Source organism: Uranotaenia lowii, chromosome 2 (assembly GCF_029784155.1).
Source record: "Uranotaenia lowii strain MFRU-FL chromosome 2, ASM2978415v1, whole genome shotgun sequence".
Taxonomy (NCBI): Eukaryota; Metazoa; Arthropoda; class Insecta; order Diptera; family Culicidae; genus Uranotaenia; species Uranotaenia lowii.
The window spans coordinates 155490785-155515291 of record NC_073692.1 but is presented as its reverse complement, the minus strand read 5'-3'; positions in this window follow the sequence as shown (position 1 = coordinate 155515291).

The window sequence follows — 24507 nt, the reverse complement described above, 5'->3', positions numbered from 1 at the left end:
TTGGGATCACAACTTTAAAATGCGTTTTCTGGCCTTTAGAAGCGTTTTTCGGCCATTCTGAGCTTAATTTGGGATCACAACTTTAAAATGCGTTTTCTGGCCTTTAGAAGCGTTTTTCGGCCATTCTGAGCTTAATTTGGGATCACAACTTTAAAATGCGTTTTCTGGCCTTTAGAAGCGTTTTTCGGGGATTCTGAGCTTTATTTGGGATCACAACTTTAAAATGCGTTTTCTGGCCTTTAGAAGCGTTTTTCGGCCATTCTGAGCATAATTTGGGATCACAACTTTAAAATGCGTTTTCTGGCCTTTAGAAGCGTTTTTCGGCCATTCTGAGCTTAATTTGGGATCACAACTTTAAAATGCGTTTTCTGGCCTTTAGAAGCGTTTTTCGGCCATTCTGAGCTTAATTTGGGATCACAACTTTAAAATGCGTTTTCTGGCCTTTAGAAGCGTTTTTCGGCCATTCTGAGCTTAATTTGGGATCACAACTTTAAAATGCGTTTTCCGGCCTTTAGAAGCGTTTTTCGGGGATTCTGAGCTTAATTGGGGATCACAACTTTAAAATGCGTTTTCTGGTCTTTAGAAGCGTTTTTCGGGGATTCTGAGCTTAATTTGGGATCACAACTTTAAAATGCGTTTTCTGGCCTTTAGAAGCGTTTTTCAGCCATTCTGAGCTTAATTTGGGATCACAACTTTAAAATGCGTTTTCTGGCCTTTAGAAGCGTTTTTCGGGGATTCTGAGCTTAATTTGGGATCACAACTTTAAAATGCGTTTTCTGGCCTTTAGAAGCGTTTTTCGGCCATTCTGAGCTTAATTTGGGATCACAACTTTAAAATGCGTTTTCTGGCCTTTAGAAGCGTTTTTCGGCCATTCTGAGCTTAATTTGGGATCAAAACTTTAAAATGCGTTTTCAGGCCTTTAGAAGCGTTTTTCGGCCATTCTGAGCTTAATTTGGGATCACAACTTTAAAATGCGTTTTCTGGCCTTTAGAAGCGTTTTTCGGGGATTCTGAGCTTAAATTGGGATCACAACTTTAAAATGCGTTTTCTGGCCTTTAGAAGCGTTTTTCGGCCATTCTGAGCTTAATTTGGGATCACAACTTTAAAATGCGTTTTCTGGCCTTTAGAAGCGTTTTTCGGCCATTCTGAGCTTAATTTGGGATCACAACTTTAAAATGCGTTTTCTGGCCTTTAGAAGCGTTTTTCGGGGATTCTGAGCTTAAATTGGGATCACAACTTTAAAATGCGTTTTCTGGCCTTTAGAAGCGTTTTTCGGGGATTCTGAGCTTAATTTGGGATTACAACTTTAAAATGCGTTTTCTGACCTTTAGAAGCGTTTTTCGGCCATTCTGAGCTTAATTTGGGATCAAAACTTTAAAATGCGTTTTCTGGCCTTTAGAAGCGTTTTTCGGGGATTCTGAGCTTAATTTGGGATTACAACTTTAAAATGCGTTTTCTGGCCTTTAGAAGCGTTTTTCGGCCATTCTGAGCTTAATTTGGGATCAAAACTTTAAAATGCGTTTTCTGGCCTTTAGAAGCGTTTTTCGGGGATTCTGAGCTTAATTTGGGATCACAACTTTAAAATGCGTTTTCTGGCCTTTAGAAGCGTTTTTCGGGGATTCTGAGCTTAATTGGGGATCACAACTTTAAAATGCGTTTTCTGGCCTTTAGAAGCGTTTTTCGGCCATTCTGAGCTTAATTTGGGATCAAAACTTTAAAATGCGTTTTCTGGCCTTTAGAAGCGTTTTTCGGCCATTCTGAGCTTAATTTGGGATCACAACTTTAAAATGCGTTTTCTGGCCTTTAGAAGCGTTTTTCGGGGATTCTGAGCTTAAATTGGGATCACAACTTTAAAATGCGTTTTCTGGCCTTTAGAAGCGTTTTTCGGCCATTTCAAGCTTAATTTGGGATCACAACTTTAAAATGCGTTTTCTGGCCTTTAGAAGCGTTTTTCGGCCATTCTGAGCTTAATTTGGGATCATAACTTTAAAATGTGTTTTCTGGCCTTTAGAAGCGTTTTTCGGGGATTCTGAGCTTAAATTGGGATCACAACTTTAAAATGCGTTTTCTGGCCTTTAGAAGCGTTTTTCGGGGATTCTGAGCTTAATTTGGGATTACAACTTTAAAATGCGTTTTCTGACCTTTAGAAGCGTTTTTCGGCCATTCTGAGCTTAATTTGGGATCAAAACTTTAAAATGCGTTTTCTGGCCTTTAGAAGCGTTTTTCGGGGATTCTGAGCTTAATTTGGGATTACAACTTTAAAATGCGTTTTCTGGCCTTTAGAAGCGTTTTTCGGCCATTCTGAGCTTAATTTGGGATCACAACTTTAAAATGCGTTTTCTGGCCTTTAGAAGCGTTTTTCGGGGATTCTGAGCTTAAATTGGGATCACAACTTTAAAATGCGTTTTCTGGCCTTTAGAAGCGTTTTTCGGCCATTCTGAGCTTAATTTGGGATCACAACTTTAAAATGCGTTTTCTGGCCTTTAGAAGCGTTTTTCGGCCATTCTGAGCTTAATTTGGGATCACAACTTTAAAATGCGTTTTCTGGCCTTTAGAAGCGTTTTTCGGGGATTCTGAGCTTAAATTGGGATCACAACTTTAAAATGCGTTTTCTGGCCTTTAGAAGCGTTTTTCGGGGATTCTGAGCTTAATTTGGGATTACAACTTTAAAATGCGTTTTCTGACCTTTAGAAGCGTTTTTCGGCCATTCTGAGCTTAATTTGGGATCAAAACTTTAAAATGCGTTTTCTGGCCTTTAGAAGCGTTTTTCGGGGATTCTGAGCTTAATTTGGGATTACAACTTTAAAATGCGTTTTCTGGCCTTTAGAAGCGTTTTTCGGCCATTCTGAGCTTAATTTGGGATCAAAACTTTAAAATGCGTTTTCTGGCCTTTAGAAGCGTTTTTCGGGGATTCTGAGCTTAATTTGGGATCACAACTTTAAAATGCGTTTTCTGGCCTTTAGAAGCGTTTTTCGGGGATTCTGAGCTTAATTGGGGATCACAACTTTAAAATGCGTTTTCTGGCCTTTAGAAGCGTTTTTCGGCCATTCTGAGCTTAATTTGGGATCAAAACTTTAAAATGCGTTTTCTGGCCTTTAGAAGCGTTTTTCGGCCATTCTGAGCTTAATTTGGGATCACAACTTTAAAATGCGTTTTCTGGCCTTTAGAAGCGTTTTTCGGCCATTCTGAGCTTAATTTGGGATCATAACTTTAAAATGTGTTTTCTGGCCTTTAGAAGCGTTTTTCGGGGATTCTGAGCTTAATTTGGGATCACAACTTTAAAATGCGTTTTCTGGTCTTTAGAAGCGTTTTTCGGGGATTCTGAGCTTAATTTGGGATCACAGCTTTAAAATGCGTTTTCTGGCCTTTAGAAGCGTTTTTCGGCCATTTCAAGCTTAATTTGGGATCACAACTTTAAAATGCGTTTTCTGGCCTTTAGAAGCGTTTTTCGGCCATTCTGAGCTTAATTTGGGATCACAACTTTAAAATGCGTTTTCTGGCCTTTAGAAGCGTTTTTCGGCCACTCAGAGCTTTATTTGGGATCACAACTTTAAAATGCGTTTTCTGGCCTTTAGAAGCGTTTTTCGGCCATTCTGAGCTTAATTTGGGATCACAACTTTAAAATACGTTTTCCGGCCTTTAAAAGCGTTTTTCGGGGATTCTGAGCTTAATTTGGGATCACAACTTTAAAATGCGTTTTCCGGCCTTTAGAAGCGTTTTTCGGGGATTCTGAGCTTAATTTGGGATCACAACTTTAAAATGCGTTTTCTGGCCTTTAGAAGCGTTTTTCGGCCATTCTGAGCTTAATTTGGGATCACAACTTTAAAATGCGTTTTCTGGCCTTTAGAAGCGTTTTTCGGCCATTCTGAGCTTAATTTGGGATCAAAACTTTAAAATGCGTTTTCTGGCCTTTAGAAGCGTTTTTCGGGGATTCTGAGCTTAATTTGGGATTACAACTTTAAAATGCGTTTTCTGACCTTTAGAAGCGTTTTTCGGGGATTCTGAGCTTAATTGGGGATCACAACTTTAAAATTCGTTTTCCGGCCTTTAGAAGCGTTTTTCGGGAATTTTGAGCTTAATTTGGGATCACAACTTTAAAATGCGTTTTCTGGCCTTTAGAAGCGTTTTTCGGCCATTCTGAGCTTAATTTGGGATCACAACTTTAAAATGCGTTTTCTGGCCTTTAGAAGCGTTTTTCGGGGATTCTGAGCTTTATTTGGGATCACAACTTTAAAATGCGTTTTCTAGCCTTTAGAAGCGTTTTTCGGCCATTCTGAGCTTAATTTGGGATCACAACTTTAAAATGCGTTTTCTGGCCTTTAGAAGCGTTTTTCGGCCACTCAGAGCTTTATTTGGGATCACAACTTTAAAATTCGTTTTCCGGCCATTAGAAGCGTTTTTCGGGGATTCTGAGCTTTATTTGGGATCACAACTTTAAAATGCGTTTTCTGGCCTTTAGAAGCGTTTTTCGGCCATTCTGAGCTTAATTTGGGATCACAACTTTAAAATGCGTTTTCTGGCCTTTAGAAGCGTTTTTCGGGGATTCTGAGCTTAATTTGGGATCACAACTTTAAAATTCGTTTTCTGGCCTTTAGAAGCGTTTTTCGGGGATTTTGAGCTTAATTTGGGATCACAACTTTAAAATGCGTTTTCCGGCCATAAGAAGCGTTTTTCGGGGATTCTGAGCTTAATTTGGGATCACAACTTTAAAATGCGTTTTCTGGCCTTTAGAAGCGTTTTTCGGGGATTCTGAGCTTAATTTGGGATCACAACTTTAAAATGCGTTTTCTGGCCTTTAGAAGCGTTTTTCGGCCATTCTGAGCTTAATTTGGGATCACAACTTTAAAATGCGTTTTCTGGCCTTTAGAAGCGTTTTTCGGCCATTCTGAGCTTAATTTGGGATCACAACTTTAAAATGCGTTTTCTGGCCTTTAGAAGCGTTTTTCGGCCATTCTGAGCTTAATTTGGGATCACAACTTTAAAATGCGTTTTCTGGCCTTTAGAAGCGTTTTTCGGCCATTCTGAGCTTAATTTGGGATCACAACTTTAAAATGCGTTTTCTGGCCTTTAGAAGCGTTTTTCGGCCATTCTGAGCTTAATTTGGGATCACAACTTTAAAATGCGTTTTCTGGCCTTTAGAAGCGTTTTTCGGCCATTCTGAGCTTAATTTGGGATCACAACTTTAAAATGCGTTTTCCGGCCTTTAGAAGCGTTTTTCGGGGATTCTGAGCTTAATTGGGGATCACAACTTTAAAATGCGTTTTCTGGTCTTTAGAAGTGTTTTTCGGGGATTCTGAGCTTAATTTGGGATCACAACTTTAAAATGCGTTTTCTGGCCTTTAGAAGCGTTTTTCAGCCATTCTGAGCTTAATTTGGGATCACAACTTTAAAATGCGTTTTCTGGCCTTTAGAAGCGTTTTTCGGGGATTCTGAGCTTAATTTGGGATCACAACTTTAAAATGCGTTTTCTGGCCTTTAGAAGCGTTTTTCGGCCATTCTGAGCTTAATTTGGGATCACAACTTTAAAATGCGTTTTCTGGCCTTTAGAAGCGTTTTTCGGGGATTCTGAGCTTAATTTGGGATCACAACTTTAAAATGCGTTTTCTGGCCTTTAGAAGCGTTTTTCGGCCATTCTGAGCTTAATTTGGGATCAAAACTTTAAAATGCGTTTTCTGGCCTTTAGAAGCGTTTTTCGGGGATTCTGAGCTTAATTTGGGATTACAACTTTAAAATGCGTTTTCTGACCTTTAGAAGCGTTTTTCGGCCATTCTGAGCTTAATTTGGGATCACAACTTTAAAATGCGTTTTCTGGCCTTTAGAAGCGTTTTTCGGGGATTCTGAGCTTAAATTGGGATCACAACTTTAAAATGCGTTTTCTGGCCTTTAGAAGCGTTTTTCGGCCACTCAGAGCTTTATTTGGGATCACAACTTTAAAATGCGTTTTCTGGCCTTTAGAAGCGTTTTTCGGCCATTCTGAGCTTAATTTGGGATCACAACTTTAAAATGCGTTTTCTGGCCTTTAGAAGCGTTTTTCGGGGATTCTGAGCTTAATTTGGGATTACAACTTTAAAATGCGTTTTCTGACCTTTAGAAGCGTTTTTCGGCCATTCTGAGCTTAATTTGGGATCAAAACTTTAAAATGCGTTTTCTGGCCTTTAGAAGCGTTTTTCGGGGATTCTGAGCTTAATTTGGGATTACAACTTTAAAATGCGTTTTCTGGCCTTTAGAAGCGTTTTTCGGCCATTCTGAGCTTAATTTGGGATCAAAACTTTAAAATGCGTTTTCTGGCCTTTAGAAGCGTTTTACGGCCATTCTGAGCTTAATTTGGGATCAAAACTTTAAAATGCGTTTTCTGGCCTTTAGAAGCGTTTTTCGGCCATTCTGAGCTTAATTTGGGATCACAACTTTAAAATGCGTTTTCTGGCCTTTAGAAGCGTTTTTCGGGGATTCTGAGCTTAAATTGGGATCACAACTTTAAAATGCGTTTTCTGGCCTTTAGAAGCGTTTTTCGGCCACTCTGAGCTTAATTTGGGATCACAACTTTAAAATGCGTTTTCTGGCCTTTAGAAGCGTTTTTCGGCCATTCTGAGCTTAATTTGGGATCATAACTTTAAAATGTGTTTTCTGGCCTTTAGAAGCGTTTTTCGGGGATTCTGAGCTTAATTTGGGATCACAACTTTAAAATGCGTTTTCTGGTCTTTAGAAGCGTTTTTCGGGGATTCTGAGCTTAATTTGGGATCACAACTTTAAAATGCTTTTTCTGGCCTTTAGAAGCGTTTTTCGGCCATTTCAAGCTTAATTTGGGATCACAACTTTAAAATGCGTTTTCCGGCCTTTAGAAGCGTTTTTCGGGGATTCTGAGCTTTATTTGGGATCACAACTTTAAAATGCGTTTTCTGGTCTTTAGAAGCGTTTTTCGGGGATTCTGAGCTTAATTTGGGATCACAACTTTAAAATGCGTTTTCTGGCCTTTAGAAGCGTTTTTCGGCCATTCTGAGCTTAATTTGGGATCACAACTTTAAAATGCGTTTTCTGGCCTTTAGAAGCGTTTTTCGGCCATTCTGAGCTTAATTTGGGATCACAACTTTAAAATGCGTTTTCCGGCCTTTAGAAGCGTTTTTCGGCCATTCTGAGCTTAATTTGGGATCACAACTTTAAAATGCGTTTTCTGGCCTTTAGAAGCGTTTTTCGGCCATTCTGAGCTTAATTTGGGATCACAACTTTAAAATGCGTTTTCTGGCCTTTAGAAGCGTTTTTCGGTCATTCTGAGCTTAATTTGGGATCACAACTTTAAAATGCGTTTTCTGGTCTTTAGAAGCGTTTTTCGGCCACTCTGAGCTTAATTTGGGATCACAACTTTAAAATGCGTTTTCTGGCCTTTAGAAGCGTTTTTCGGCCATTCTGAGCTTAATTTGGGATCAAAACTTTAAAATGCGTTTTCTGGCCTTTAGAAGCGTTTTTCGGCCATTCTGAGCTTAATTTGGGATCACAACTTTAAAATGCGTTTTCTGGCCTTTAGAAGCGTTTTTCGGCCATTCTGAGCTTAATTTGGGATCACAACTTTAAAATGCGTTTTCTGGCCTTTAGAAGCGTTTTTCGGTCATTCTGAGCTTAATTTGGGATCACAACTTTAAAATGCGTTTTCTGGTCTTTAGAAGCGTTTTTCGGCCACTCTGAGCTTAATTTGGGATCACTACTTTAAAATGCGTTTTCTGGCCTTTAGAAGCGTTTTTCGGCCATTCTGAGCTTAATTTGGCATCAAAACTTTAAAATGCGTTTTCTGGCCTTTAGAAGCGTTTTTCGGCCATTCTGAGCTTAATTTGGGATCACAACTTTAAAATGCGTTTTCTGGCCTTTAGAAGCGTTTTTCGGCCATTCTGAGCTTAATTTGGGATCACAACTTTAAAATGCGTTTTCCGGCCATAAGAAGCGTTTTTCGGGGATTCTGAGCTTAATTTGGGATCACAACTTTAAAATGCGTTTTCTGGCCTTTAGAAGCGTTTTTCGGGGATTCTGAGCTTAATTTGGGATCACAACTTTAAAATGCGTTTTCTGGCCTTTAGAAGCGTTTTTCGGCCATTCTGAGCTTAATTTGGGATCACAACTTTAAAATGCGTTTTCTGGCCTTTAGAAGCGTTTTTCGGCCATTCTGAGCTTAATTTGGGATCACAACTTTAAAATGCGTTTTCTGGCCTTTAGAAGCGTTTTTCGGCCATTCTGAGCTTAATTTGGGATCACAACTTTAAAATGCGTTTTCTGGCCTTCAGAAGCGTTTTTCGGCCATTCTGAGCTTAATTTGGGATCACAACTTTAAAATGCGTTTTCTGGTCTTTAGAAGCGTTTTTCGGCCACTCTGAGCTTAATTTGGGATCACAACTTTAAAATGCGTTTTCTGGCCTTTAGAAGCGTTTTTCGGCCATTCTGAGCTTAATTTGGCATCAAAACTTTAAAATGCGTTTTCTGGCCTTTAGAAGCGTTTTTCGGCCATTCTGAGCTTAATTTGGGATCACAACTTTAAAATGCGTTTTCTGGCCTTTAGAAGCGTTTTTCGGCCATTCTGAGCTTAATTTGGGATCACAACTTTAAAATGCGTTTTCCGGCCATAAGAAGCGTTTTTCGGGGATTCTGAGCTTAATTTGGGATCACAACTTTAAAATGCGTTTTCTGGCCTTTAGAAGCGTTTTTCGGCCATTCTGAGCTTAATTTGGGATCACAACTTTAAAATGCGTTTTCTGGCCTTTAGAAGCGTTTTTCGGCCATTCTGAGCTTAATTTGGGATCACAACTTTAAAATGCGTTTTCTGGCCTTTAGAAGCGTTTTTCGGCCATTCTGAGCTTAATTTGGGATCACAACTTTAAAATGCGTTTTCTGGCCTTTAGAAGCGTTTTTCGGCCATTCTGAGCTTAATTTGGGATCACAACTTTAAAATGCGTTTTCTGGTCTTTAGAAGCGTTTTTCGGCCATTCTGAGCTTAATTTGGGATCACAACTTTAAAATGCGTTTTCTGGCCTTTAGAAGCGTTTTTCGGCCATTCTGAGCTTAATTTGGGATCACAACTTTAAAATGCGTTTTCTGGCCTTTAGAAGCGTTTTTCGGCCATTCTGAGCTTAATTTGGGATCACAACTTTAAAATGCGTTTTCTGGTCTTTAGAAGCGTTTTTCGGCCACTCTGAGCTTAATTTGGGATCACAACTTTAAAATGCGTTTTCTGGCCTTTAGAAGCGTTTTTCGGCCATTCTGAGCTTAATTTGGCATCAAAACTTTAAAATGCGTTTTCTGGCCTTTAGAAGCGTTTTTCGGCCATTCTGAGCTTAATTTGGGATCACAACTTTAAAATGCGTTTTCTGGCCTTTAGAAGCGTTTTTCGGCCATTCTGAGCTTAATTTGGGATCACAACTTTAAAATGCGTTTTCCGGCCATAAGAAGCGTTTTTCGGGGATTCTGAGCTTAATTTGGGATCACAACTTTAAAATGCGTTTTCTGGCCTTTAGAAGCGTTTTTCGGGGATTCTGAGCTTAATTTGGGATCACAACTTTAAAATGCGTTTTCTGGCCTTTAGAAGCGTTTTTCGGCCATTCTGAGCTTAATTTGGGATCACAACTTTAAAATGCGTTTTCTGGCCTTTAGAAGCGTTTTTCGGCCATTCTGAGCTTAATTTGGGATCACAACTTTAAAATGCGTTTTCTGGTCTTTAGAAGCGTTTTTCGGCCACTCTGAGCTTAATTTGGGATCACAACTTTAAAATGCGTTTTCTGGCCTTTAGAAGCGTTTTTCGGCCATTCTGAGCTTAATTTGGCATCAAAACTTTAAAATGCGTTTTCTGGCCTTTAGAAGCGTTTTTCGGCCATTCTGAGCTTAATTTGGGATCACAACTTTAAAATGCGTTTTCTGGCCTTTAGAAGCGTTTTTCGGCCATTCTGAGCTTAATTTGGGATCACAACTTTAAAATGCGTTTTCCGGCCATAAGAAGCGTTTTTCGGGGATTCTGAGCTTAATTTGGGATCACAACTTTAAAATGCGTTTTCTGGCCTTTAGAAGCGTTTTTCGGGGATTCTGAGCTTAATTTGGGATCACAACTTTAAAATGCGTTTTCTGGCCTTTAGAAGCGTTTTTCGGCCATTCTGAGCTTAATTTGGGATCACAACTTTAAAATGCGTTTTCTGGCCTTTAGAAGCGTTTTTCGGCCATTCTGAGCTTAATTTGGGATCACAACTTTAAAATGCGTTTTCTGGCCTTTAGAAGCGTTTTTCGGCCATTCTGAGCTTAATTTGGGATCACAACTTTAAAATGCGTTTTCTGGCCTTTAGAAGCGTTTTTCGGGGATTCTGAGCTTAATTTGGGATCACAACTTTAAAATGCGTTTTCTGGCCTTTAGAAGCGTTTTTCGGCCATTCTGAGCTTAATTTGGGATCACAACTTTAAAATGCGTTTTCTGGCCTTTAGAAGCGTTTTTCGGCCATTCTGAGCTTAATTTGGGATCACAACTTTAAAATGCGTTTTCTGGCCTTTAGAAGCGTTTTTCGGCCATTCTGAGCTTAATTTGGGATCACAACTTTAAAATGCGTTTTCCGGCCATAAGAAGCGTTTTTCGGGGATTCTGAGCTTAATTTGGGATCACAACTTTAAAATGCGTTTTCTGGCCTTTAGAAGCGTTTTTCGGGGATTCTGAGCTTAATTTGGGATCACAACTTTAAAATGCGTTTTCTGGCCTTTAGAAGCGTTTTTCGGGGATTCTGAGCTTAATTTGGGATCACAACTTTAAAATGCGTTTTCTGGCCTTTAGAAGCGTTTTTCGGCCATTCTGAGCTTAATTTGGGATCACAACTTTAAAATGCGTTTTCTGGCCTTTAGAAGCGTTTTTCGGCCATTCTGAGCTTAATTTGGGATCACAACTTTAAAATGCGTTTTCTGGCCTTTAGAAGCGTTTTTCGGCCATTCTGAGCTTAATTTGGGATCACAACTTTAAAATGCGTTTTCTGGCCTTTAGAAGCGTTTTTCGGCCATTCTGAGCTTAATTTGGGATCACAACTTTAAAATGCGTTTTCCGGCCTTTAGAAGCGTTTTTCGGGGATTCTGAGCTTAATTTGGGATCACAACTTTAAAATGCGTTTTCTGGCCTTTAGAAGCGTTTTTCGGGGATTCTGAGCTTAATTTGGGATCACAACTTTAAAATGCGTTTTCTGGCCTTTAGAAGCGTTTTTCAGCCATTCTGAGCATAATTTGGGATCACAACTTTAAAATGCGTTTTCTGGCCTTTAGAAGCGTTTTTCGGGGATTCTGAGCTTAATTTGGGATCACAACTTTAAAATGCGTTTTCTGGCCTTTAGAAGCGTTTTTCGGCCATTCTGAGCTTAATTTGGGATCACAACTTTAAAATGCGTTTTCTGGCCTTTAGAAGCGTTTTTCGGGGATTCTGAGCTTAAATTGGGATCACAACTTTAAAATGCGTTTTCTGGCCTTTAGAAGCGTTTTTCGGCCATTCTGAGCTTAATTTGGGATCACAACTTTAAAATGCGTTTTCTGGCCTTTAGAAGCGTTTTTCGGCCATTCTGAGCTTAATTTGGGATCACAACTTTAAAATGCGTTTTCTGGCCTTTAGAAGCGTTTTTCGGGGATTCTGAGCATAATTTGGGATCACAACTTTAAAATGCGTTTTCTGGCCTTTAGAAGCGTTTTTCGGCCATTCTGAGCTTAATTTGGGATCACAACTTTAAAATGCGTTTTCTGGCCTTTAGAAGCGTTTTTCGGCCATTCTGAGCTTAATTTGGGATCACAACTTTAAAATGCGTTTTCTGGCCTTTAGAAGCGTTTTTCGGCCATTCTGAGCTTAATTTGGGATCACAACTTTAAAATGCGTTTTCTGGCCTTTAGAAGCGTTTTTCGGTCATTCTGAGCTTAATTTGGGATCACAACTTTAAAATGCGTTTTCTGGTCTTTAGAAGCGTTTTTCGGCCACTCTGAGCTTAATTTGGGATCACAACTTTAAAATGCGTTTTCTGGCCTTTAGAAGCGTTTTTCGGCCATTCTGAGCTTAATTTGGGATCAAAACTTTAAAATGCGTTTTCTGACCTTTAGAAGCGTTTTTCGGCCATTCTGAGCTTAATTTGGGATCACAACTTTAAAATGCGTTTTCTGGCCTTTAGAAGCGTTTTTCGGCCATTCTGAGCTTAATTTGGGATCACAACTTTAAAATGCGTTTTCCGGCCATAAGAAGCGTTTTTCGGGGATTCTGAGCTTAATTTGGGATCACAACTTTAAAATGCGTTTTCTGGCCTTTAGAAGCGTTTTTCGGCCATTCTGAGCTTAATTTGGGATCACAACTTTAAAATGCGTTTTCTGGCCTTTAGAAGCGTTTTTCGGCCATTCTGAGCTTAATTTGGGATCACAACTTTAAAATGCGTTTTCTGGCCTTTAGAAGCGTTTTTCGGGGATTCTGAGCATAATTTGGGATCACAACTTTAAAATGCGTTTTCTGGCCTTTAGAAGCGTTTTTCGGCCATTCTGAGCTTAATTTGGGATCACAACTTTAAAATGCGTTTTCTGGCCTTTAGAAGCGTTTTTCGGCCATTCTGAGCTTAATTTGGGATCAAAACTTTAAAATGCGTTTTCTGGCCTTTAGAAGCGTTTTTCGGGGATTCTGAGCTTAATTTGGGATCACAACTTTAAAATGCGTTTTCTGGCCTTTAGAAGCGTTTTTCGGGGATTCTGAGCTTAATTTGGGATCACAACTTTAAAATGCGTTTTCTGGCCTTTAGAAGCGTTTTTCGGCCATTCTGAGCTTAATTTGGGATCACAACTTTAAAATGCGTTTTCTGGCCTTTAGAAGCGTTTTTCGGCCATTCTGAGCTTAATTTGGGATCACAACTTTAAAATGCGTTTTCTGGCCTTTAGAAGCGTTTTTCGGCCATTCTGAGCTTAATTTGGGATCACAACTTTAAAATGCGTTTTCTGGCCTTTAGAAGCGTTTTTCGGCCATTCTGAGCTTAATTTGGGATCAAAACTTTAAAATGCGTTTTCTGGCCTTTAGAAGCGTTTTTCGGGGATTCTGAGCTTAATTTGGGATTACAACTTTAAAATGCGATTTCTGACCTTTAGAAGCGTTTTTCGGCCATTCTGAGCTTAATTTGGGATCACAACTTTAAAATGCGTTTTCTGGCCTTTAGAAGCGTTTTTCGGGGATTCTGAGCTTAATTGGGGATCACAACTTTAAAATGCGTTTTCTGGTCTTTAGAAGCGTTTTTCGGGGATTCTGAGCTTAATTTGGGATCACAACTTTAAAATGCGTTTTCTGGCCTTTAGAAGCGTTTTTCAGCCATTCTGAGCATAATTTGGGATCACAACTTTAAAATGCGTTTTCTGGCCTTTAGAAGCGTTTTTCGGGGATTCTGAGCTTAAATTGGGATCACAACTTTAAAATGCGTTTTCTGGCCTTTAGAAGCGTTTTTCGGCCACTCTGAGCTTTATTTGGGATCACAACTTTAAAATGCGTTTTCTGGCCTTTAGAAGCGTTTTTCGGGGATTCTGAGCTTAATTTGGGATCACAACTTTAAAATGCGTTTTCTGGCCTTTAGAAGCGTTTTTCGGCCATTCTGAGCTTAATTTGGGATCAAAACTTTAAAATGCGTTTTCTGGCCTTTAGAAGCGTTTTTCGGGGATTCTGAGCTTAATTTGGGATTTCAACTTTAAAATGCGATTTCTGACCTTTAGAAGCGTTTTTCGGCCATTCTGAGCTTAATTTGGGATCACAACTTTAAAATGCGTTTTCTGGCCTTTAGAAGCGTTTTTCGGGGATTCTGAGCTTAATTTGGGATCACAACTTTAAAATGCGTTTTCTGGCCTTTAGAAGCGTTTTTCGGCCACTCTGAGCTTTATTTGGGATCACAACTTTAAAATGCGTTTTCTGGCCTTTAGAAGCGTTTTTCGGGGATTCTGAGCTTAATTTGGGATCACAACTTTAAAATGCGTTTTCTGGCCTTTAGAAGCGTTTTTCGGCCATTCTGAGCTTAATTTGGGATCAAAACTTTAAAATGCGTTTTCTGGCCTTTAGAAGCGTTTTTCGGGGATTCTGAGCTTAATTTGGGATTACAACTTTAAAATGCGTTTTCTGACCTTTAGAAGCGTTTTTCGGCCATTCTGAGCTTAATTTGGGATCACAACTTTAAAATGCGTTTTCTGGCCTTTAGAAGCGTTTTTCGGCCATTCTGAGCTTAATTTGGGATCACAACTTTAAAATTCGTTTTCCGGCCTTTAGAAGCGTTTTTCGGGGATTTTGAGCTTAATTTGGGATCAAAACTTTAAAATGCGTTTTCTGGCCTTTAGAAGCGTTTTTCGGGGATTCTGAGCTTAATTTGGGATTTCAACTTTAAAATGCGTTTTCTGACCTTTAGAAGCGTTTTTCGGCCATTCTGAGCTTAATTTGGGATCACAACTTTAAAATGCGTTTTCTGGTCTTTAGAAGCGTTTTTCGGGGATTCTGAGCTTAACTTGGGATCACAACTTTAAAATGCGTTTTCTGACCTTTAGAAGCGTTTTTCGGCCACTCTGAGCTTTATTTGGGATCACAACTTTAAAATGCGTTTTCTGGCCTTTAGAAGCGTTTTTCGGGGATTCTGAGCTTAATTTGGGATCACAACTTTAAAATGCGTTTTCTGGCCTTTAGAAGCGTTTTTCGGCCATTCTGAGCTTAATTTGGGATCAAAACTTTAAAATGCGTTTTCTGGCCTTTAGAAGCGTTTTTCGGGGATTCTGAGCTTAATTTGGGATTACAACTTTAAAATGCGTTTTCTGACCTTTAGAAGCGTTTTTCGGCCATTCTGAGCTTAATTTGGGATCACAACTTTAAAATGCGTTTTCTGGTCTTTAGAAGCGTTTTTCGGGGATTCTGAGCTTAACTTGGGATCACAACTTTAAAATGCGTTTTCTGGCCTTTAGAAGCGTTTTTCGGCCATTCTAAGCTTAATTTGGGATCACAACTTTAAAATGCGTTTTCTGGCCTTTAGAAGCGTTTTTCGGCCATTCTGAGCTTAATTTGGGATCACAACTTTAAAATGCGTTTTCTGGCCTTTAGAAGCGTTTTTCGGGGATTCTGAGCTTTATTTGGGATCACAACTTTAAAATGCGTTTTCTGGCCTTTAGAAGCGTTTTTCGGCCATTCTGAGCTTAATTTGGGATCACAACTTTAAAATACGTTTTCCGGCCTTTAGAAGCGTTTTTCGGGGATTCTGAGCTTAATTTGGGATCACAACTTTAAAATTCGTTTTTCGGCCTTTAGAAGCGTTTTTCGGGAATTTTGAGCTTAATTTGGGATCACAACTTTAAAATGCGTTTTCCGGCCTTTAGAAGCGTTTTTCGGGGATTCTGAGCTTTATTTGGGATCACAACTTTAAAATGCGTTTTCTGGTCTTTAGAAGCGTTTTTCGGGGATTCTGAGCTTAATTTGGGATCACAACTTTAAAATGCGTTTTCTGGCCTTTAGAAGCGTTTTTCGGGGATTCTGAGCTTAATTTGGGATCACAACTTTAAAATGCGTTTTCTGGCCTTTAGAAGCGTTTTTCGGCCATTCTGAGCTTAATTTGGGATCACAACTTTAAAATGCGTTTTCTGGTCTTTAGAAGCGTTTTTCGGGGATTCTGAGCTTAACTTGGGATCACAACTTTGAAATGCGTTTTCTGGCCTTTAGAAGCGTTTTTCGGCCATTCTAAGCTTAATTTGGGATCACAACTTTAAAATGCGTTTTCTGGCCTTTAGAAGCGTTTTTCGGCCATTCTGAGCTTAATTTGGGATCACAACTTTAAAATGCGTTTTCTGGCCTTTAGAAGCGTTTTTCGGGGATTCTGAGCTTTATTTGGGATCACAACTTTAAAATGCGTTTTCTGGCCTTTAGAAGCGTTTTTCGGCCATTCTGAGCTTAATTTGGGATCACAACTTTAAAATACGTTTTCCGGCCTTTAGAAGCGTTTTTCGGGGATTCTGAGCTTAATTTGGGATCACAACTTTAAAATTCGTTTTTCGGCCTTTAGAAGCGTTTTTCGGGAATTTTGAGCTTAATTTGGGATCACAACTTTAAAATGCGTTTTCCGGCCTTTAGAAGCGTTTTTCGGGGATTCTGAGCTTTATTTGGGATCACAACTTTAAAATGCGTTTTCTGGTCTTTAGAAGCGTTTTTCGGGGATTCTGAGCTTAATTTGGGATCACAACTTTAAAATGCGTTTTCTGGCCTTTAGAAGCGTTTTTCGGGGATTCTGATCTTAATTTGGGATCACAACTTTAAAATGCGTTTTCTGGCCTTTAGAAGCGTTTTTCGGCCATTCTGAGCTTAATTTGGGATCACAACTTTAAAATGCGTTTTCTGGCCTTTAGAAGCGTTTTTCGGCCATTCTGAGCTTAATTTGGGATCACAACTTTAAAATGCGTTTTCTGGCCTTTAGAAGCGTTTTTCGGCCATTCTGAGCTTAATTTGGGATCACAACTTTAAAATGCGTTTTCTGGCCTTTAGAAGCGTTTTTCGGCCATTCTGAGCTTAATTTGGGATCACAACTTTAAAATGCGTTTTCTGGCCTTTAGAAGCGTTTTTCGGCCATTCTGAGCTTAATTTGGGATCACAACTTTAAAATGCGTTTTCTGGCCTTTAAAAGCGTTTTTCGGGGATTCTGAGCTTTATTTGGGATCACAACTTTAAAATGCGTTTTCTGGCCTTTAGAAGCGTTTTTCGGCCATTCTGAGCTTAATTTGGGATCACAACTTTAAAATGCGTTTTCTGGCCTTTAGAAGCGTTTTTCGGCCATTCTGAGCTTAATTTGGGATCACAACTTTAAAATGCGTTTTCTGGCCTTTAGAAGCGTTTTTCGGGGATTCTGAGCATAATTTGGGATCACAACTTTAAAATGCGTTTTCTGGCCTTTAGAAGCGTTTTTCGGCCATTCTGAGCTTAATTTGGGATCACAACTTTAAAATGCGTTTTCTGGCCTTTAGAAGCGTTTTACGGTCATTCTGAGCTTAATTTGGGATCACAACTTTAAAATGCGTTTTCTGGTCTTTAGAAGCGTTTTTCGGCCACTCTGAGCTTAATTTGGGATCACAACTTTAAAATGCGTTTTCTGGCCTTTAGAAGCGTTTTTCGGCCATTCTGAGCTTAATTTGGGATCAAAACTTTAAAATGCGTTTTCTGGCCTTTAGAAGCGTTTTTCGGCCATTCTGAGCTTAATTTGGGATCACAACTTTAAAATGCGTTTTCTGGCCTTTAGAAGCGTTTTTCGGCCATTCTGAGCTTAATTTGGGATCACAACTTTAAAATGCGTTTTCTGGCCTTTAGAAGCGTTTTTCGGGGATTCTGAGCTTAATATGGGATCACAACTTTAAAATGCGTTTTCTGGCCTTTAGAAGCGTTTTTCGGGGATTCTGAGCTTAATTTGGGATCACAACTTTAAAATGCGTTTTCTGGCCTTTAGAAGCGTTTTTCGGCCATTCTGAGCTTAATTTGGGATCACAACTTTAAAATGCGTTTTCCGGCCTTTAGAAGCGTTTTTCGGGGATTCTGAGCTTAATTTGGGATCACAACTTTAAAATGCGTTTTTTGGCGTTTAGAAGCGTTTTTCGGCCATTCTGAGCTTAATTTGGGATCACAACTTTAAAATGCGTTTTCTGGCCTTTAGAAGCGTTTTTCGGCCATTCTGAGCTTAATTTGGGATCACAACTTTAAAATGCGTTTTCTGGCCTTTAGAAGCGTTTTTCGGGGATTCTGAGCTTAATTTGGGATCACAACTTTAAAATGCGTTTTTTGGCGTTTAGAAGCGTTTTTCGGCCATTCTGAGCTTAATTTGGGATCACAACTTTAAAATGCGTTTTCCGGCCTTTAGAAGCGTTTTTCGGCCATTCTGAGCTTAATTGGGGATCACAACTTTAAAATTCGTTTTCCGGCCTTTAGAAGCGTTTTTCGGGGATTTTGAGCTTAATTTGGGATCACAACTTTAAAATGCGTTTTCTGGCCTTTAGAAGCGTTTTTCGGGGATTCTGAGCTTAATTGGGGATCACAACTTTAAAATGCGTTTTCTGGTCTTTAGAAGCGTTTTTCGGGGATTCTGAGCTTAATTTGGGATCACAACTTTAAAATGCGTTTTCTGGTCTTTAGAAGCGTTTTTCGGCCACTCTGAGCTTAATTTGGGATCACAACTTTAAAATGCGTTTTCTGGCCTTTAGAAGCGTTTTTCGGCCATTCTGAGCTTAATTTGGGATCAAAACTTTAAAATGCGTTTTCTGGCCTTTAGAAGCGTTTTTCGGCCATTCTGAGCTTAATTTGGGATCACAACTTTAAAATGCGTTTTCCGGCCTTTAGAAGCGTTTTTCGGCCATTCTGAGCTTAATTTGGGATCACAACTTTAAAATGCGTTTTCTGGCCTTTAGAAGCGTTTTTCGGGGATTCTGAGCTTAATATGGGATCACAACTTTAAAATGCGTTTTCTGGCCTTTAGAAGCGTTTTTCGGGGATTCTGAGCTTAATTTGGGATCACAACTTTAAAATGCGTTTTCTGGCCTTTAGAAGCGTTTTTCGGCCATTCTGAGCTTAATTTGGGATCACAACTTTAAAATGCGTTTTCCGGCCTTTAGAAGCGTTTTTCGGCCATTCTGAGCTTAATTGGGGATCACAACTTTAAAATTCGTTTTCCGGCCTTTAGAAGCGTTTTTCGGGGATTTTGAGCTTAATTTGGGATCACAACTTTAAAATGCGTTTTCTGGCCTTTAGAAGCGTTTTTCGGGGATTCTGAGCTTAATTGGGGATCACAACTTTAAAATGCGTTTTCTGGTCTTTAGAAGCGTTTTTCGGGGATTCTGAGCTTAATTTGGGATTACAACTTTAAAATGCGTTTTCTGACCTTTAGAAGCGTTTTTCGGCCATTCTGAGCTTAATTTGGGATCACAACTTTAAAATGCGTTTTCCGGCCTTTAGAAGCGTTTTTCGGCCATTCTGAGCTTAATTGGGGATCACAACTTTAAAATTCGTTTTCCGGCCTTTAGAAGCGTTTTTCGGGGATTTTGAGCTTAATTTGGGATCACAACTTTAAAATGCGTTTTCTGGCCTTTAGAAGCGTTTTTCGGGGATTCTGAGCTTAATTGGGGATCACAACTTTAAAATGCGTTTTCTGGTCTTTAGAAGCGTTTTTCGGGGATTCTGAGCTTAATTTGGGATCACAACTTTAAAATGCGTTTTCTGGCCTTTAGAAGCGTTTTTCAGCCATTCTGAGCATAATTTGGGATCACAACTTTAAAATGCGTTTTCTGGCCTTTAGAAGCGTTTTTCGGGGATTCTGAGCTTAAATTGGGATCACAACTTTAAAATGCGTTTTCTGGCCTTTAGAAGCGTTTTTCGGCCACTCTGAGCTTTATTTGGGATCACAACTTTAAAATGCGTTTTCTGGCCTTTAGAAGCGTTTTTCGGGGATTCTGAGCTTAATTTGGGATCACAACTTTAAAATGCGTTTTCTGGCCTTTAGAAGCGTTTTTCGGCCATTGTTCGCGCCAAAACGACAGTGCGCGCACAACGCAATTGATAAAGGAATCACGTCGGCCACCAGCAACATTATTGCTTTATATCTGCCACACGCATCTGCTTGATCACGGCAAGCAGTGCGTGTGTACCATATAGGTATAAAATTGACCGAGAGCTAATCGGTTTGGATCGACAACTGCGAGCTGCTGATAGCCATGTAATAGCGAAAGGGTTAGAACCAATTAGTCACCCGGGTCAGTGAGTCGTATTGTTTTTTGATAATTATACAGTCCACTGCGGTCTATTGTCTTATCGTTGAGTGTTAGAGTTAAGAATAAATTGTTCCCCGTGACTTTATCACCGAATCGTTCAAGAGCCGTGTATTTTTAACCGTCCGAATATCGAACGCAAGGGAAACTTCCGTAGTTTAACCGGACCAGTGAACTTTCGGAGCATTGGCCTCATCATTTGGTCCTTAGCGACCGGATAACCCCGTGGAGTTTATGCGCGTTCTATTTGTGAACCCTTTGTGTGTGAACGGCTCGTGAAGAAGATCTTATTGTGTTGGCCGGCTTAGTCTGGGTTTGCCATATTTAACACGGGTTTCTTCGTTACCGGGTGGCTTGGGTTGATCCAATTTGGATTCCGCGGGCTTGGGTTGACCGGTTTCCGGTGATTTTGTGTATCTTGGGAGCCTTGGCGGGTTTTAAGTGATCAATCAGAGGCAAATTAAAGCCAAAAAGTTTGTGGTTCACCTGAGTAACTCTACTATCCCCCTGAGCGAGTGAAACAAATTAAAGTCGCCCCGGGTAAAAAGTGATGTATTTGGGAGTTTATTCGGCACATGAAAGTTGTTGTTGAGAAGCTGTTTTCCAAAATATAATACTTGTGCCCGAAAAAGTGTAACTTTTTATTGAAAATTGTTCGGATAATTGTATTGTGCAAGTTTTTTAAATTGTGCTGTTTGGGAATTGCGCGGCCAAGTTCCCGAAGAAGTGAAATATTGATCAGCATCACTGCAACGGAATGGAGCCCCTGGTGCTGGAATATACGTCGTTCGTGCTGATTAAATGAAGGGTTCGACATCAACCAGAGGATTTGAGGCTGCGATAAGATAAGTACTAGTAGATAGTTTGTGTGTGTGCGAATCATAATTTTGAGTGGTTGAGGTGGCTTGAACGCGAGGATTCCGAATGCTTTGTTGATCGTTTTGCAGCATGTTGCATAGCATTGATTGATTGGCAAAATAGTACCAAAATTTGTATGATTTGTTAGATTGTGGAGTGTTTAGAATTCATTATCCGGTTGACACTGTAAGCCAAAAAGTAGCAAGTTTATGTTTGACTTAAACTGATCAAGTGATCAGAAAATTGTTTCCTTCTGTCAAATCAAAATCGTTGTCGTTTGAGGTCTCGGGAGTTATTTTGAAATCATTTACTAACAAGTGTTTGTGATACAAAATGGCGGACGATCTCCGACGTCTTATAAAGAAAGAACGAATTCTATGGAACCTGCTGGAAAGTTTGGACGATTTTCTGGAAGAGTACGAAGCTGTTCAGGATCAAGGTTCACTCCCACCACGATTAGCCAAACTGGACGAGGCTTACAACACGTTTTGTGAATTACGGGTTCAAATTGACACGCTCTGTGAAGATATTGATTTGGAAAATGAAGATGCCGATGACGAGGCACGTGCGATCAAGAAGGAAACCAGAAGAAAGGAAAATGCGAAGGTGTTCAAGGAGTTCGTGAATAGGTACTTTTCCTTAAAACAACAGCTGATGTTAAAGATGGAGTTCATCCCTGTTCAGCCCTCACATAGAATCGCCGTTTCCGACTCTGTTTTGCCTTCTCACACAAAGTACCCTGAATTGACGCTGCCAACTTTCTCAGGAAATCTTCCAGATTGGATAAATTTCCGTGATAATTTCAGATCCCTGATACATGATAACGCGCTGCTGAATCAAATGGACAAGTTCAATTACCTCCGTACGTCGTTGAGAGATGATGCGCTTCTCCAGATCAACCAAATTCAGGTATCAGCGATCAATTACAACCTTGCCTGGAGCGTCTTGGAATCGAAGTACGAAAACCACAAGTTGATAGCCCAGGAGCACATGAAGGCGCTGCTTGCAGCACCTGCTATGCAAATTGAAAGTTTTGAAGGATTGAATGCACTGTTAACGACTTTCAAAACTAACCTTCAGCAGTTAGAGAAATTGGGCCAGAGGACGAGCGATTGGAGCACGCTGCTGGCGTTCATGTTATCACAGAAGTTGGACACAGAAACGTACCGTCTCTGGGAAACTCATCACGCTTCTAAAGACGTGCCTTCCTTCGAAGCTATGGCAGAGTTCCTAGAAAACCTGTGTTCGATTCTCCAGTCAACGGCCAGTCGGAATATATTTGAAAATCAGTGGAATTCGAGGGTACCCATCAGCCACAGCATGATGTCTGTGCCGAGCCTTTGCCCTATCTGCAGAAAAGGACCACACATGGCAGAACACTGCTCGAGTTTCAATAAGATGAGAGTGATCGACCGTAGAGTTTTAGTCCGAAGGTTGGGACTCTGTTTCAATTGCTTAGAATCCGATCATTTTGTGGCAGATTGTTCGCGTAGTTCCTGTTCGAAGTGTGGACAACGCCATCACTACCATCTGCATCCATATACTCCGTATCAAAATAGCCGGTCAAATATCCCAAGCTTCTCTCAAACCACTCGAAGACCTCAACGCGCGAATAGTCAAACAAGAAGTGAACCTTATACGCAACACGATCAGTCCCGGACAGATAACTACCAACTTGAACCAATTAACTCCCAATCTACACATCAGCCACCTCCCACAAACACGCCCACTGTTAGTCACCACACTACTACACTACTTAGTACACAACAGAACACCCATACTGCTATTCTATCGACAGCCGTTGTCAAGCTGGCCGATAGCAACGGAAACACTGTCTCAGCTCGTGCATTATTGGACAATGGGTCCCAAATCTGTTTAATGACCGAGGATTTATCGAAAAAGCTGAACTTCGTACGTTTTCGAGAAAGTCTTCCCGTGAGAGGTGTTGGAGGTTGTACGAATGTTTCGAAAGAGTCGGTCCTGGCTCGTGTTTTGTCTTGTACATCCTCGTTTACTAGCGCTGAGAGAAAATTCTATGTGCTACCGCAAATCACGTTGGATTTGCCCCAAAGTAGCATCAATGTCAGTACCTGGAAACTGCCGCCGTCTATCAGTCTTGCAGATCCTGATTTCAACCAATCGAGCCCTGTTGATATTGTGATAGGAGTGTCTTTGTTTTACGATGTGTTGTTACCGAACCAGATGAAGATTGATGATGCCGGCCTAATGCTACAAAACACTCATCTTGGATGGATCGTCGCAGGAGAGCTACCGGAAACACCAATTGTATCTTGTAGTGCTATGACACCTACTGGAAAAATAGCTAATGATTCACCTTGTTTAACACCACCATTTTGGAGATTTGCGCTTATATTTTTCTGTCTGACTGCTGTCTGTTTGTTCGATGTTGAAGTTCTCGCAAGCTCTGTAATCGTCTTTGTAAACATGCTCCTCCTAGAGCTTTGGAATATAAAGTATTCTTGTGACGGATCATGTAAACATGCATACAAATTGTATTGGCTAAAATTCAGAGACAGACTGCAGCGAATCTACAGAGCGTTGGTTCCCCGATGGATTGTAGGATATGGTTGCGTGCGAAGGCCAAGGATTATACAACACCTTTGAAATGACCAACGAAACACCTACCTACTCCTCTTCGCAGTACCCGAGATATGCAGTTTAAAATCTTCGAAACACTATTAAAACACCTTATGTCGTCCTGGACAGCTGTATAAACAAAGTATTTTTCGCCCCCATGAGGGGCACTGTTGGCACTGGCGGCACACTTGACCGTTTTGCCAGGGGGCCAACTGCTAAGTTACGTTCAACCCATCTTGTTTGTTTGCGGAACATACAGTGTTTTTCTTCCGCCAGGGTCGTACAAAGCACCATTCATCCGCCAGGGTCGTACAAAGCACCATTCATCTGAAGTCCAGGATTGTCGAAATGTGAAGGCCGACGTTATGCTCAATCGTTTGTTCGTGTACCTAGTAAACAAAGTATTTTTCGCCCCCATGAGGGGCACTGTTGGCTATAGCGGCGCTTTGGCCGTTTCTGCCAGGGGGCCACTTACTAAGTTATGTACTTCTCTTTTTGTTTGATCGCGGAACCTACAGTAGTTTTTCTCCGCCAGGGTTCATGCATCGCACCGTGTACCAAATACGTCCAGGATTGTTATGTAGGATTTGCACCACCTCAATCGTTTAGCAACCCATTCCAATCAAGCCAGGCCAGAGGAATTTCTTCACAAGATAAGTATGCCCCCAGTAGGGGCGCAATTGGCTAGCAGCGGCTGTTAGCCGTTAATGCCAGGGGGCAACATTAAAGTTACGTTTTCCCTAACCACAAGTAGCATGAAGAAATTGCCATATTATTCTTATCCACAGGGTTCCACGGATTCTGGTCACCACGTGAATCATCTGTTGCTAGATTCCTTATGATTTGTACGAACGAACTTGTATCATCGTGTCGCTGTTCGACTACTCGAAACCTAAGCCACTTCAGCCCCCGTGAGGGGCACACTACGGTTTTGACGAAGCTGTTTCGTCAAAGTCTTGGGGGCCACATCACAAGAAAACATATGTCACCAAAATCAACTTACAGCATAGCAGCCATGGTTCACCAAGACGAATCGGTTTCGTCTCCCCAAGGCGAAAAATCGAAGATGTGGATTGAGTAGATAATCCTGGACACCGTTACCGTTGTTTGAGTTTTGAGTGAACTCAAGGCGGGCGGTATGTTCGCGCCAAAACGACAGTGCGCGCACAACGCAATTGATAAAGGAATCACGTCGGCCACCAGCAACATTATTGCTTTATATCTGCCACACGCATCTGCTTGATCACGGCAAGCAGTGCGTGTGTACCATATAGGTATAAAATTGACCGAGAGCTAATC